The sequence below is a fragment of the Schistocerca nitens genome, chromosome 1, assembly GCF_023898315.1.
Source record: "Schistocerca nitens isolate TAMUIC-IGC-003100 chromosome 1, iqSchNite1.1, whole genome shotgun sequence".
NCBI lineage: Eukaryota > Metazoa > Arthropoda > Insecta > Orthoptera > Acrididae > Schistocerca > Schistocerca nitens.
In genome coordinates, this window is record NC_064614.1 from 233,115,555 (window position 1) to 233,130,396 (window position 14,842).

General features: G+C 43.0%; 1 protein-coding gene and 1 non-coding gene across 2 annotated transcripts in view; one reads left to right on the forward strand and one right to left on the reverse strand.

Annotated features, from left to right (window-relative positions):
* LOC126246351 (uncharacterized) overlaps window positions 1-14,842 on the forward strand; it is a 101,417-nt gene that overhangs the window by 16,074 nt on the left and 70,501 nt on the right. The window lies entirely within an intron of this gene.
* On the reverse strand, window positions 892-969 carry Trnat-ggu (transfer RNA threonine (anticodon GGU)). Its single transcript has one exon. It is a non-coding gene; the product is annotated as a tRNA-Thr (tRNA).

Consider the following 14,842-nt stretch of genomic DNA (forward strand, 5'->3'; position numbering starts at 1 on the left):
ATGGGGGCATTTGAAAGCTCTTGTCTACGCAACCCCGGTACCAAATGTAGAGTCTCTTCGTGCTCGTATTGTGGACGGCTGTGATACAATACGCCATTCTCCAGGGCTGCATCAGCGCATCAGGGATTCCATGCGACGGAGGGTGGATGCATGTATCCTCGCTAACGGAGGACATTTTGAACATTTCCTGTAACAAAGTGCTTGAAGTCACGCTGGTACGTTCTGTTGCTGTGTGTTTCCATTCCATGATTAATGTGATTTGAAGAGAAGTAATAAAATGAGCTCTAACATGGAAAGTAAGCGTTTCCGGACACATGTCCACATAACATATTTTCTTTCTTTGTGTGCGAGGAATGTTTCCTGAAAGTTTGGCCGTACCTTTTTGTAATACCCTGTATACATACATGATACTGCAGGCAGAGTGGGCGGCACTCTGCAGGTTTTTGCTGATACTGCTGTGGTGTACAGTAACGTGTCGAAGTTAAGTGACTGCAGGAAGATACAAGATGACTTAGACAAAATTTATAGTAGGTATGATGAATAGGACATATCTCTAAATGTGGAAAAATGGTAGTTAATGCGAATCATGGAAGCAAAAACAAACCCTTGAAGTCCAGATACAGCATTAGTAGTGTCCTGCTTCACATATTGAAGTCGTTTAAATATCTGTGGGTAACATTGTAAAGCGATATGAAATGCAACGAACATGTGAATACTGTGGTAGGGAAGACTGTTCTGAAATTATATATATGAAGACAGTAACTGTTCTCGAAAGAATAGCTACTGTTGATGACCGTGCAGCTTTTCCCTGGAATAAATGTTGACTAACTGAAACCCTCAGCTGCCGAAAGGTGTTGTTGATATACCTCGATGTGGACGGCTGAAAATGTGTGCCGCGACCGGGACTTGAACCCGGGATCTCCTGCTTACCAGGCAGACGCTCTATCCATCTGAGCCACCGAGAACAGTTACTCTCTTCATATATATAGTTAAAGGCTACCCAGCCATTGACCTTCGTCTGTGCGAATGCGCACAGGTTGCCCAAACTCTTACGTGAATCGCCAAAGCGTGCGCGAGTAATGAGTGGATGGGCAAATGACTATAAGGTACATTACATATGTAGAATTGTGGACAGTTGGGAATGTGAGTCTCACGTGAAGCGTGCAAGGGATAAGTCCCTGCAGTCGCGCTATTCATGTGTGTCCTCGGTGGCTCAGATGGACAGAGCGTCTGCCATGTAAGCAGGAGATCCCGGGTTCGAGTCGCGGTCGCGGCACACATTTTCAGCTGTCCACATCGAGGTATATCAACAACACCTGTCGGCGGCTGAGGGTTTCAGTTAGTTATCATTTGTTCTGAAATTGTTCTTCATGAAGATCCCTTAAAAATAGGTAATGGCAGAAGTTTTATTCTACAAAACGATTGATTAGAGCAGAGGATAATCATTTTAATGGAAGCAAAGGAGATGAAAGCTTAAAAAGTTTTTCCATTTTTTTTTATTTTTTTTTTTTGTGGATGTAACATTTAAGTTTGAACAAATCTATACCATACGATCAGACTTAGGAGACCCGAGTGACGAAACGAACATTCTTCCTCTTGTGTTTGAACTGCTCCGTGATAAGAAGGAAGACATCTAAGTTCACCAGTTTCATCTGATTAAACAAGCAATTCCTCAATGGTGTCCAAGAAAAGTGAATGTTGATTGTGAGGCAGCTGCGATATCGTCCCTTTGTCAAGTTTTACACTGAAGTGAAATCTGTGGATGTAATTTCCATATGAAGAAGAGTTGTGGAGAAAAGTTCAAGATCTGGGTCTAATGACGAGTACCTTCAGACTGAAGATTTAAGACTTCATGTTAGCATGTGTGCAGCGCTGGCTTTTGTAAAACTCTAGAATGTAAGTAATGAATGGGTTGAGACTCTTGAGCAAGCTCCTAATAATTGCAGACTATCAGTTTTTTTACTCTTTTGTGGATATCTGGTTACAGAATGATGATATCCCCATTGCAATGTGGAATTGCCGTGGAAAGAGACACCAGACAACGAATGCTTCTTAAGGGCGGCACAACAAAATGAATAATATTATTGGAAACCCTGGTCCTAGAATCAGCTGTTTGGTGGAATGCTTGAAGAGGGAAGTGGAGCTGACAAACTGCATGTACCTGAAGTTGGAGGTGAATCTTGAAGGCAAGAAGAGGACGAAGAAATACCTGAAACTGTACGACAGGGTAGAGAGAACTGTAAAAACATTGTGAAGAGACTGGCAGCATTAGGTCCTACATCTTCATTTGCATCTATATATATGCTTTGCAGGCCAATGTGTGGTGCGTGGCGGAGTGTACTTTGTACCACTACTAGTTATTTTCTCGCTACTAGTCATCTCGCGATAAGTGGGAAATCCGGGTTCGATTCCCGGTCTGACACAAATTTTTACTGTCGTCAACTGCTGATGACTGTCCATATTTGCAAATGCAAATACCAAATACGTTTCATGTATTTCATAATGGATGTAGTTGCCGCAATGCCTAACCCTTTGGATATACTAGTATATCCCAAGGAAATCTGCATCGTACTTCTGAACAACACATGCGGTGCAGTATCATGTTCTCTCTCCTGTTCAATCCGCAAATAAAGCGAGGGAAAAACGGCTGTCTGTATGCCTCTGAACAAGCCCTAATTTCTCTTATTTTATCTTCGTAGTCCATACACGAAAAGTATGTTCGCGGAAGCAGAATCACTCTGCAGTCATCTTCTAATGGCGGTTCTTAAATTTTCTCAATAAGAACGTCGTCTTCCCTCCATGGATTCCCACTTAAGTCCACAAAGCATATGCGTAATACTCGTGTGTTGATCGAACCTATCAGTGACAAATCTAACAGCCCGCCCCTGATTTGCTTCGATGTCTTCCCTTAGGCCGACCTGGTGGGGGTCCCAAACACTCGTGCGACACTCCAGAATGATGAGATCAGACTTGTGTGCTATTGGCGGACTCCTTTACAGATGAAGCACACCTTACAAAAATTCTCTCAATAAACTGAAATCGATCATTCACCTTCCTTCATGCCGTCCTTACGTGCTCTTTCCACTCCACATCGTTTTACAAATTTACACGTAGATCTTTAGTCGACTTGACTGTGTCGAGCAGTGTACTACAAATGCTGTATTCGAACGTTATGCAATTGTTTTTCCTACTCATCTGCAGTCACTCACATTTTTCTGCTTGAAGAGAAAGCTGTCATTCATCACATCAACTAGTTTTGTCTAAGTCAAATGGTTCAAATGGTTCTGAGCACTATGGGACTCAACATCTTAGGTCATAAGTCCCCTAGAACTTAGAACTACTTAAACCTAACTAACCTAAGGACATCACACACACCCATGCCCGAGGCAGGATTCGAACCTGCAACCGTAGCAGTCCCGCGGTTCCGGACTGCAGCGCCAGAACCGCTAGACCACCGCGGCCGGCTGTCTAAGTCATTTTGTATCCTCCTACAGTCACTCAACGACACCTTCCCCGTACATCACAGCATCATCGTCATATAGCTGCAGATTGTTGATCACCCTGTCTGTCGGATCATATATGAACTGAGTCCTGCTTTAAAGCCATTGCCTCCATCCATAAACTGAACTAAGATCCGTCCACAAGCAACACATTAAAAAGCTATGAAAGTCACTGAGTCCTCACACATTACCTGGTTAAAATTGTTAATTTTATTCAAGAAGCGTTCTTCTTTTTCTTACGACTTTTTCCTGCTTCGGCGCAGAGTCGGCATGGTTATTAACGGATGTGACATGGTTTGTATAAGGGGTGGCATGGTACCCTTCCTGTCGCCACCCCGTTACCCCAGACTCAAAATATCTGTACCGTAAAGTGGGGTAATATTGGACGGAATTTTCATATTCTTTAAGGTAACTTCGTAAAGAACATTAAATTCTAGCGACAAAAAGTGCGAGATATTTTGGATGATATTGGAGAATAATATGATCAAAGAACTTTAGTCAAAAAAAATTTTAATTACTCAGAATCTAACAAGTAAAACTGTACAATGTTACCCCTTTGATGGGGTAGTTTGGGAAATTCATTGAATTTCCACGTAGAGGTCCGTATTTCCCTCTAATGGTCTAATTTCGAACAGTGACTATCTTTTTAAAAAATTCACATCCTTAGAAACATGTTTTGAAAACATTTTTTATGTATGGTTACGAAACATTCTACACATCTTCAGTAAACATTTGACACATATTTCAGACATATTTATAAAATATTTCATTAATAAAGACAATCTACTCATACAACAAACCAATAACAATCTACAGTATGTTCTCAGTGAAAGAAAACTTCCCTTTTTCTGCTCTGGGAGTCGGCAACATTCTTACAATTTGGCCTTTGTCTACAGTGTCATCGTCTGGAATGGCAGGAAAAATAAACACAGATTTGCTGCCTTGATATGGACGCAGAAACCTTACTTCCACTTCTTTTTCGCTCACCTCTGTTGCGATTCCGATAAACCGCCTATTTCGCTGTTTCCCCCTAATCATATACATCTACATCTACATGATTACTCTGCAATTCACATTTAAGTGCTTGGCAGAGGGTTCATCGAACCACAATCATACTATCTCCCTACCATTACACTCCCGAGCTCTGATTTCTCTTATTTTATTTTGATGATCATTCTTACCTATTTAGGTTGGGCTCAACAAAATATTTTCGCATTCGGAAGAGAAAGTTGGTGACTGAAATTTCGTAAATAGATCTCGCCGCGACGAAAAACGTCTTTGCTTTAATGACTTCCATCCCAACTCGCGTATCATATCTGCCACACTCTCTCCCCTATTACGTGATAATACAAAACGAGCTGCCCTTTTTTGCACCCTTTCGATGTCCTCCGTCAATCCCACCTGGTAAGGATCCCACACCGCGCAGCAGTATTCTAACAGAGGACGAACGAGTGTAGTGTAAGCTGTCTCTTTAGTAGACTTGTTGCATCTTCTAAGTGTCCTGCCAATGAAACGCAACCTTTGGTTCGCCTTCCCCACAATATTATCTATGTGGTCTTTCCAACTGAAGTTGTTCGTAATTTTTACACCCAGGTACTTAGTTGAATTGACAGCCTTGAGAATTGTACTATTTATCGAATAATCGAATTCCAACAGATTTCTTTTGGAACTCATGTGGATCACCTCACACTTTTCGTTATTTAACGTCAACTGCCACCTGCCACACCATACAGCAATCTTTTCTAAATCGCTTTGCAACTGATACTGGTCTTTGCATGACCTTGCTAGACGGTAAATTACAGAATCATCTGCGAACAACCTAAGAGAACTGCTCAGAGTGTCACTCAGGTCATTTATATAGATCAGGAACAGCAGAGGTCCCAGGACGCTTCCCTGGGGAACACCTGATATCACCAGTTTTACTCGATGATTTGCCGTCTATTACTAAGAACTGCGACCTTCCTGACAGGAAATCACGAATCCAGTCGCACAACTGAGACGATACCCCATAGGACCGCAGCTTGATTAGAAGTCGCTTGTGAGGAACGGTGTCAAAAGCTTTCCGAAAATCTAGAAATACGGAATCAACTTTAGATCCCCTGTCGATAGCGGCCATTATTTCTTGCGAATAAAGAGCTAGCTGCGTTGCACAAGAACGATGTTTTCTGAAACCATGCTGATTACGTATCAATAGATCGTTCCCTTCGAGGTGATTCATAATGTTTGAATACAGTATATGCTCCAAAACCCTACTGCAAACCGACGTCAATGATATAGGTCTGTAGTTCGATGGATTACTCCTACTACCCTTCTTAAACACTGGTGCGACCTGCGCAATTTTCCAATCTGCAGGTACAGATCTATCGGTGAGCGAGCGGTTGTATATGATTGCTAAGTAGGGAGCTATTGTATCAGCGTAATCCTCAAGAACAAAAGCCTCCACTTCCAGAACTGCTTCCTCTGCTCTGCTGCTTTCGTCACCAGTGGGTATCGCATGATTATTCACAAGCAATTCAGACACTGAGTCAGCATTATCTCTCTTCCTCATATCGATTCCTAAAACGGATTTTCCTGAGGCAACACCTAATTTTCGCTTTCGTTGGACACTTACGTTATTTTTCACTCCATAGCAAACATTCTGAAGCATATCTTCAAAGATCGAAGACCAGGCTTCTGAAGAATTGTTTTGTGAATTATCTCCATCAGGAAATTTTTTCAAGATTCTTTCAGGGTCAAATGGAATTAAGCCCACTGCACGGAATGCACTTTTATATATTGTCTTCTTCAGTTGCTGACACTTTTCTAAGCGTTTCCTTCAAGACCGTGGGGAAAACATCTTTCGATATTGGCGCACGGGAGCTTTCCTTCCATTGTGTAAGCACTGCCCGCCAAGCAGCTTTTTAAGGTCTGAAGAAACCTACGCCTAAAGGCTGTAAAATATGAGTACTGTTTGGCGGCAACAAAATAAAAGAGATTTTATTCTTCTCTTGTTCATCAATTACTCGGAGCGAAATGTGACTTGAAAGGTTGTCTCCTTTCATAACTTTCTCCCCCTCCATTGGTATCAGGAAGGCAGCGCAATAGTAGTACACCAGTCTCCAAATGTAGACCGATCAAACCATCCACTTTTATTGCGGTTATAGCGGGTTCCTTTGGGACATCCTTTTTGCCAGATGTCCCATAAACGCTCCGATTTGTAGACAACGGGAAGTAACACTTTTCCGTCCGCAGTGGCAGCCATCATTACTGAAATACTACTCTTAGAAGAATCTAAGATCCTTTCAGGATGTTTTGTTCCCTTTCTATCACATGCTTCCTCCCAAAGTCTTCACACAGATTGGTCTCGTCGTAACTGATTGCATTTTTAGGATCGATAATTTCAATTTTTTCACCAACATTCTTTCCTTCTTTCTTTCACTTACGCCATAGTCCCACAGCGATCGCAGGGTCGGGGTGGTTACAACGGATTTGGCAATATTAGCTGTAGGGATGGCCGGATGCCCTTCCTGCCGCCACCCCATGACGGAATCAGTGTACCCCAACTGTCTGCGTCTAGTGTAAATCGTGAAATAGTGCGGACGTGTTTCAAATGTCTGCGACGCATGTAACTTAGGTGGAACGTGGGAACCAGCCCGTTATTCACCTAGCGGGGTGTGGAAAACCGCCTAAAAACCACATCCAGGCCGGCCAGCACACCGGCCCTCCTCGTTAATCCGCCGGGCGGATTCGATCCGGGGCCGGCGCGCCTATTCGAGTCCAGGAAGCAGAGCGTTAGCGCTCTGAACTATTCTGGTGGGTAATTTTTTCACCAACATTCTGGAACTATATTTCACTGTCTCATAACTCACTTCAGCACGTTGCTTTTAATGTCTCTGATAGCCGGACACTTAATATGGCAGAGACGCTGAAAGAATGAACGCGACCACTCAGTCCCTGACATTTTACAAGGAAAGGGGTTTTCCCGTCGTCCACATTCATCAAGATAGCCTTTCACTATGTACCTAACATCATCAGAGGTAAAAGGAAAACTCCAATGTGCAGCCCTTAAAATACCACGGACAAGTATGTTCTCTTCAATGGCACTTAAGACAAAAGCCTTCCAAACACTAGAGGGTTTGTATCATTAACTTTATTCTCTAATGTTCAAAAATGTTCAAATGTGTGTGAAATCTTATGGGACTTAACTGCTAAGGTCATCAGTCCCTAAGCTTACATACTACTTAACCTAAATTATCCTAAGGACAAACACACACACCCATGCTCGAGGGAGGACTCGAACCTCCGCCGGGACCAGCCGCACAGTCCATGACTGCAGCGCTCTAGTCTCTAATGTTGAACCTGGTACATTAAATTTGCTTGACGCCTTTTTGTACAATAGTTTTCCTAATCTTACAGAAGCAAGGCCTTTTTAGGATTCCAATTGCGCCTCAGAAGAGCACCAAGCCTCCTTTTGTAAGTATGCGGCATTGTCCGATATTACCCCAACGTGTGTAGTTATCTGTAAATTGTTCACTAGACGTTAGCGAAAGTGAGATTTGGAGACAAACTGTATTCACATTTCCTTCTTAACATTTTTTCTCTGCTTGTACAATGACGAAAGTTTTCGCTTAAAGATAACTAGCAACAATTGTACACTGAACTGTAACCCGCTACACACCACTGTTTCAACTTCCAACTGCAACAATGCGTGCTCATTATGCTTGACAATATGTAAGGTGTAAACAGCAAAACGTGTGCGTGAAATAAAAGCTTGAATTCAGCGATACCAACGTAAGAACAGAAATACGCTGTTCCCGTCCGAAATTACTCTGTGTCCGATATTTCCCCATCTTACGGTACCCCAAAGGTTTGTATGTGAAAGTGAGTGAATATTTCCTAAATGTCTGTGAATCATGCAACCGAGGAGGGAGTTTGAAGCCAGCCCAGTATTCATCTAGTCGAATGTGGAAAACCACCTAAAACCCACTTCCAAGCTGGGGGGCATACCGATCTCCGTTATTAATCTGCGGGAGATAACAATTAAGAAGCGGCACTTTAACATGCAGGGCTATCTGTGCGAGTATATCAAGTAAGCATTATCAACTTTAATATGCAGTTATATTAACAAATAAAGCGTAAAGCAGTTCTAGCATAAAAATGATGAAACTTATGTAAAAAATATGTGAAAGAAATTGCTATGAAAAATTGCATCGTTGTGTTTGACACGAAAAAGACAAATTGTTTTATAAACAAACGGAAAGCTTGAAATAGCAGTACATGCGTCCATACATTCTATTAGTACTACACATTTAAAACGAAACAAAAATCTAGTTGTTGGTAAACCTTTCGGGATGTGAGTGTTGCCGACTCAGCAGAGCGCCTCTGAAGATGTCCAGCGCAGTCAGTCCTGGACGAAACGTCGAGAACAGAAGAGTTTCTTGGACCACGACCTCACATCCCGAAAGGTTTACCAGCAGCTATGTGATCCGGTAGTGAAAGCCTTCATTCTATGAAAAACCTAGTTTCTCAGATTGAATTTTTTGAGTGGTATTTTAATACAAATTTTTGGATAGCACAAGTTTATTTAACAATAATGATATTTAACTCTTTAATTATATTTAACAATCTGGAATGTGATTAATAAATTAATGATTCTCTGGGACACCACACTGTTTTAGATTGTCGAATTAAAGAAGAGCAATATTTCACACTGCAGCTGTGGAAAACTGCTGACGGCCGGTGTGGCCGTGCGGTTCTAGGCGCTTCAGTCTGGAACCGCGAGACCGCTACGGTCGCAGGTTCGAATCCTGCCTCGGGCATGGATGTGTGTGATGTCCTTATGTTAGTTAGGTTTAAGTAGTTCTAAGTTCTAGGGCACTGGTGACCTCAGATGTTAAGTCCCATAGTGCTCAGAGCCATTTGAACCATTTTTGAAAACTGCTTCCACTTCGAGATTATCATAAATGATTAAGGAATCTGAAGATTCACCCGTAGCAATACTTAGTTATGTGTTGTTCAAACTCTAACTCTGTATGTATTTTGACGTGACCAGACGTCCCAATACGCCCGGGACAGCTCCGATTGTTGGAGTCCAGTCCCCTAGTCCTCATCCAGATCTGCCGCGTTGCCTAAATGTTCTGGTTTTTAGAAATCAAATCAAATTCTCGGCCATGTGAGCTTTCAACATGTAACTTTTTATATTTCTAGAACTATACAAATTCAGCAGTCATGCATGTCTTTGATGAATAAGAATGGTCGTCTGAGAAAACCCAAGTGAAAGTAGACACTTTCAAAGCAATATTGATGGTGAAAGTTAATTTGAAATTATGACTTCCTAAACTTAAAGGGAAGCAAACATCTGCTGAATCAATTTCATTTATCACAAAAAGTATGTGGGCATGAACAAATGAGTGTTAAAAGCTGTGTAAAGTGTCCACACCTTTTCAATAGCTTTTGAGATAAATGTAAATGTCGTGTGACTATGGCCTCCCGTCGGATAGACAGTTCGCCGGGTGCAAGTCTTTCGATTTGACGCCACTTCGGCGACTTGGCGTTGATTGTGATGAAATGACGATAATTAGGACAACACAACTCCAGTCCCTGAGCGGAGAAAATCTCCGACCCAGTCGGGAATCGAACCCGGATTGACATTTTGTCTCGCTGACCACTCAGCTACCGATAGAGGACACTTCTAAGATTTAAGCGCATTATTATTATACAGTAACTATGAATATACCTATGTTTTGGTTTATGTTTGATATATTATCATTTGGTGCATACCATTCATTTCGTTGTATCCTTTAATAATGTAAAACAATTAGAGAGGACTGTTACATCCTGAGCCGTGAGCAATTATAAAATTGTTCCCAGTTGCAACACCTAGAAATATTGTCACCTTATATGTTTACGAATTTCATTCTACTTTTTTATGCAGGGTGTAGCAGAAACAATGACTTCTTTTAAAAATGCACGCCAATGTTGAATATAACCACTACTTGACAAAAGTGGTGTCCGCGAATCTCCAGCAAATCTGGCTGTCCGCGTATCTCCGTGTCCCCATTTCTCCGGCATTCCAATACACTAGTGATTCATTCCTGTAAAGGCTGAGAAGAAAAGATTACACTAATTACAGCGCCCGCAAGGGCATTTACTTGCGCGTTCTATACGCCGTAGGAACGGGAAGAAACCTTAAGGACGTGGTGCAGAGGGAAGGCCTTGTGGGAAGTAATGCACTGCACAGTTGTTTGGACAATATGCATGTAAATGTAGAAAACTGGAATAGCGTCCGCCCCCGGTAGCTGAGTGGCCGTCGGCACAGTAGCTCAGCGTCATTCAGCAAAACCGTTAACAATACATGCATACCAATAATGCGGGAAGGTGTGTTTGTTAATTAGCGCTATATTGCTCTACAAAGAGAACAACTCATTAATACTAATATGGGCCCAATTTTATAGGTCGTGCTCTTGAAAACAATTTCGTTGCTTTAATTTTTGAAAAGACATCATTTATCAGGGAATACATTGGTCCTACTTTGTTTTGAGACAATTTACGAAAATGAGAGAGAAACCTTTTGTTATTATTACTATTTTACAAACACTGTGCATCACATCTTAATGAAAAAAGAAAACCATAATTTGTTTGAAATAGAAGAAGGCATTTATTTTGTTTTTATTTAGACCAAAAAATTTTAGGAACTATTTCCAAATACAGTTTTCCTTTCGATAGTTTATGAAACGAATTTTTTCATGACATCCATACAACTAATTTTTCAAGCCCTGTCTTAATGAACATGGAGTAGGAGTAGCTGGGTGAGTCTCAACTGAGTCATTGTTGATCTGTGGCAAGTTTTAAGTCGTCTCAAGGCGAATGACCTCTCAGAGGATGCTGACGAGACTGGAACTGTCAGAATCAGAATGATGAGGCGAGTAACTTCTCGAACGAGCTCATTAACCCTACCAAGTTCAGCAATAAGTTTTCTTCCAATAGAGGGTGCATTACATGGTTGTATACTAGACATAATGGTTCCCAGCATTTCGAGCTTTGCGAGAAGCTTGTGCACGATAAAGTCTATTTATTGTATGTACTCCAAGCAATTCTTCCAAACATCGTGTAGATGGAGGATGTGTTTGGGAGGACGTAATAAGTATCTATTCAAGATGGGTTAGTCGCTTTAGACCCTCTTGATTGAACCTTCGATCAATCTCATTCAGAATGAGATCAAGAATTTCAACAAACTTTTCCTAAATTTTTTGGGAATAGACGGTGTTTCTGCGTGTTGCAATTCCGCTGGTAATTTTCTTGGCCGTGATATATTTGGGTCTTTCATACACTACTGGCCATTAAAATTGCCACACCAAGAAGAAATGCAGATGATAAACGGGTATTCATTGGACAAATGTATTATACTACAACTGACATGTGATTAAATTTTCACGCAATTTGGGTGCATAGAACCTGAGAAATCAGTACCCAGAACAACCACCTCTGGCCGTAATAACGGCCTTAATACGCCTGGGCATTGAGTCAAACAGAACTTGGATGGGGTGTACAGGTACAGATGCCCATGCAGCTTCAACACGATACCACAGTTCATCAAGAGTAGTGACTGGCGTATTGTGACGAGCCACTTGCTCGGCCACCATTGATCAGACGTTTTCAATTGGTGAGAGATCTGGAGTATGTGCTGGCCAGGGCAGCAGTCGATCATTTTCTGTATCCAGAAAGGCCCGTACAGGACCTGCAACATGCGGTCGTGCTTTATCCTGCTGAAATGTAGGGTTTCGCAGGGCTCGAATGAAGGGTAGATCCACGCGTCGTAACACATCTGAAATGTAACGTCCACTGTTCAAAGTGCCGTCAATGCGAACAAGAGGTGACTGAGACGTGTAATCAATGGCACTCCATACCATCACGCCGGGTGATACGCCAGTATGGCGATGACGAATACACGCTTCCAATGTGCGTTCACCGCGATGTCGCCAAACACGGATGCGACCATCATGATGCTGTAGACAGAACCTAGATTCATCCGAAAAAATGACGTTTTGCCATTCGTGATTCGTGCACCCAGGTTCGTCGTCGAGTACACCATCGCAGGCGCTCCTGTCTGTGATGCAGCGTCAAGGGTAACCGCAGCCATGGTCTCCGAGCTGATAGTCCATTCTACTGAAAACGTCGTCGAACTGTTCGTGCAGATGGTTGTTGTCTTGCAAACGTCCCCATATGTTGACTCAAGGGTCGAGCCGTGACTGCACGATCCGTTACAGCCATACGGATAAGATGCCTGTCACGCCGACTGTTAGTGATACGAGGCCGTTGGGATCCAGCACGCCGTTCCGTATTACCCTCCTGATCCCACCGATTCCATATTCTGCTAACAGTCATTGGATCTTGACCAACGCGAGCAGCAGTGTCGCGATACGATAAACCGCAATCGCGATAGGCTACAATCCGACCTTTATCAAAGTCGGAAACGTGATGGTACGCATTTCTCCTCGTTACACGAGGCATCACAACAACGTTTCACCAGGCAACGCCGGTCAACTGCTGTTTGTGTATGAGAAATCGGTTGGAAACTTTCCTCATGTCAGCACGTTGCAGGTGTCGCCACCGGCGCCAAACTTGTGTGAATGCTCTGCAAAGCTAACCATTTGCATATCGCAGCATCTTGTTCCTGTCGGTTAAATTTCGCGTCTGTAGCATGTCATCTTCGTGGTGTAGCAATTTTAATGGCCAGTAGTGTATTTAGGTTTTTAGAATAATCTTTGGATTTCTCAAACAGCAAATCAAATGCTTCCATAATCGTATGATTTACAAGAGTTACTTTTAGAAGCTCTACAGAATTACATTTATGTTCTTCAGTGAACTCTTGAAAACAATCAATTTTGAGCTATGAGATTTATGACAAATAAATGACATAAAGTAATTACATGCCTTTCAACACAAAGATTCACTCAAATCAGTTCGAAATGGCAAAGCAAATGTGTGTATTTTTATCTCTGTATAGAAAACTGAAAAAAAAATCACTAGTTATACTGCACACGTTTCACGTTTGTTAACAGAGCAACAATGCATAGCGATGTAGCTACGACATGAAGCCGTGGTGAAGGGAGGGAAAAGAGAGGAGTATTACAATACTGTCTGTCCTCACAGGTTATCACGTTGCTTTTATTTTCTTAAATGTTGGATTGTTCGTAGAGTGCGGCGGACATTGTAGCGGAGAACCAGGTCATTGTTGGCCAGTGATCGTCATTTTCGATAGGACAGCACGTGGCTTGTGCCAGCGTGGCTAAACTGATCAAAGAAAGTGTTGCCCCACCTGCAGATCTACGAAAGTGTATGGACTTAAGATTCAAGGGGAACCGAACAGTAAGTAATGAGCGTGGTGGCAATATTTGTTTTGAGCAGTAAAACGGTATATTATTACGCAGGTGCAGAGGATAACTGTTAACGACGTAAAGGGACAGCAAAACCAAATTTGTACATTCAAGATTTCTGCCTAAGTCTGGCGCTCCTCCTCCAAATTCGGCGCACTGGAAACTGTAGTTCGCCTATACGACGTATTGCCCTGAGGGCCCAATCAGTCTCAACTACTTTTCGAAAGTGCTATGCAGAATTTCTTACATTTACATGCAGAGGCTGTCCCCCGTTAGGAATCACAGACTGAAAAATGGGACGTAGGGAGAGGACAGAATGTAGTGTTATAAGATGCTTCAGTCACAAGCAAAAGTCGCTGCCAACAAAATACCGGTACCATATACACTCCTGGAAATGGAAAAAAAGAACACATTGACACCGGTGTGTCAGACCCACCATACTTGCTCCGGACACTGCGAGAGGGCTGTACAAGCAATGATCACACGCACGGCACAGCGGACACACCAGGAACCGCGGTGTTGGCCGTCGAATGGCGCTAGCTGCGCAGCATTTGTGCACCGCCGCCGTCAGTGTCAGCCAGTTTGCCGTGGCATACGGAGCTCCATCGCAGTCTGTAACACTGGTAGCATGCCGCGACAGCGTGGACGTGAACCGTATGTGCAGTTGACTGACTTTGAGCGAGGGCGTATAGTGGGCATGCGGGAGGCCGGGTGGACGTACCGCCGAATTGCTCAACACGTGGGGCGTGAGGTCTCCACAGTACATCGATGTTGTCGCCAGTGGTCGGCGGAAGGTGCACGTGCCCGTCGACCTGGGACCGGACCGCAGCGACGCACGGATGCACGCCAAGACCGTAGGATCCTACGCAGTGCCGTAGGGGACCGCACCGCCACTTCCCAGCAAATTAGGGACACTGTTGCTCCTGGGGTATCGGCGAGGACCATTCGTAACCGTCTCCATGAAGCTGGGCTATGGTCCCGCACACC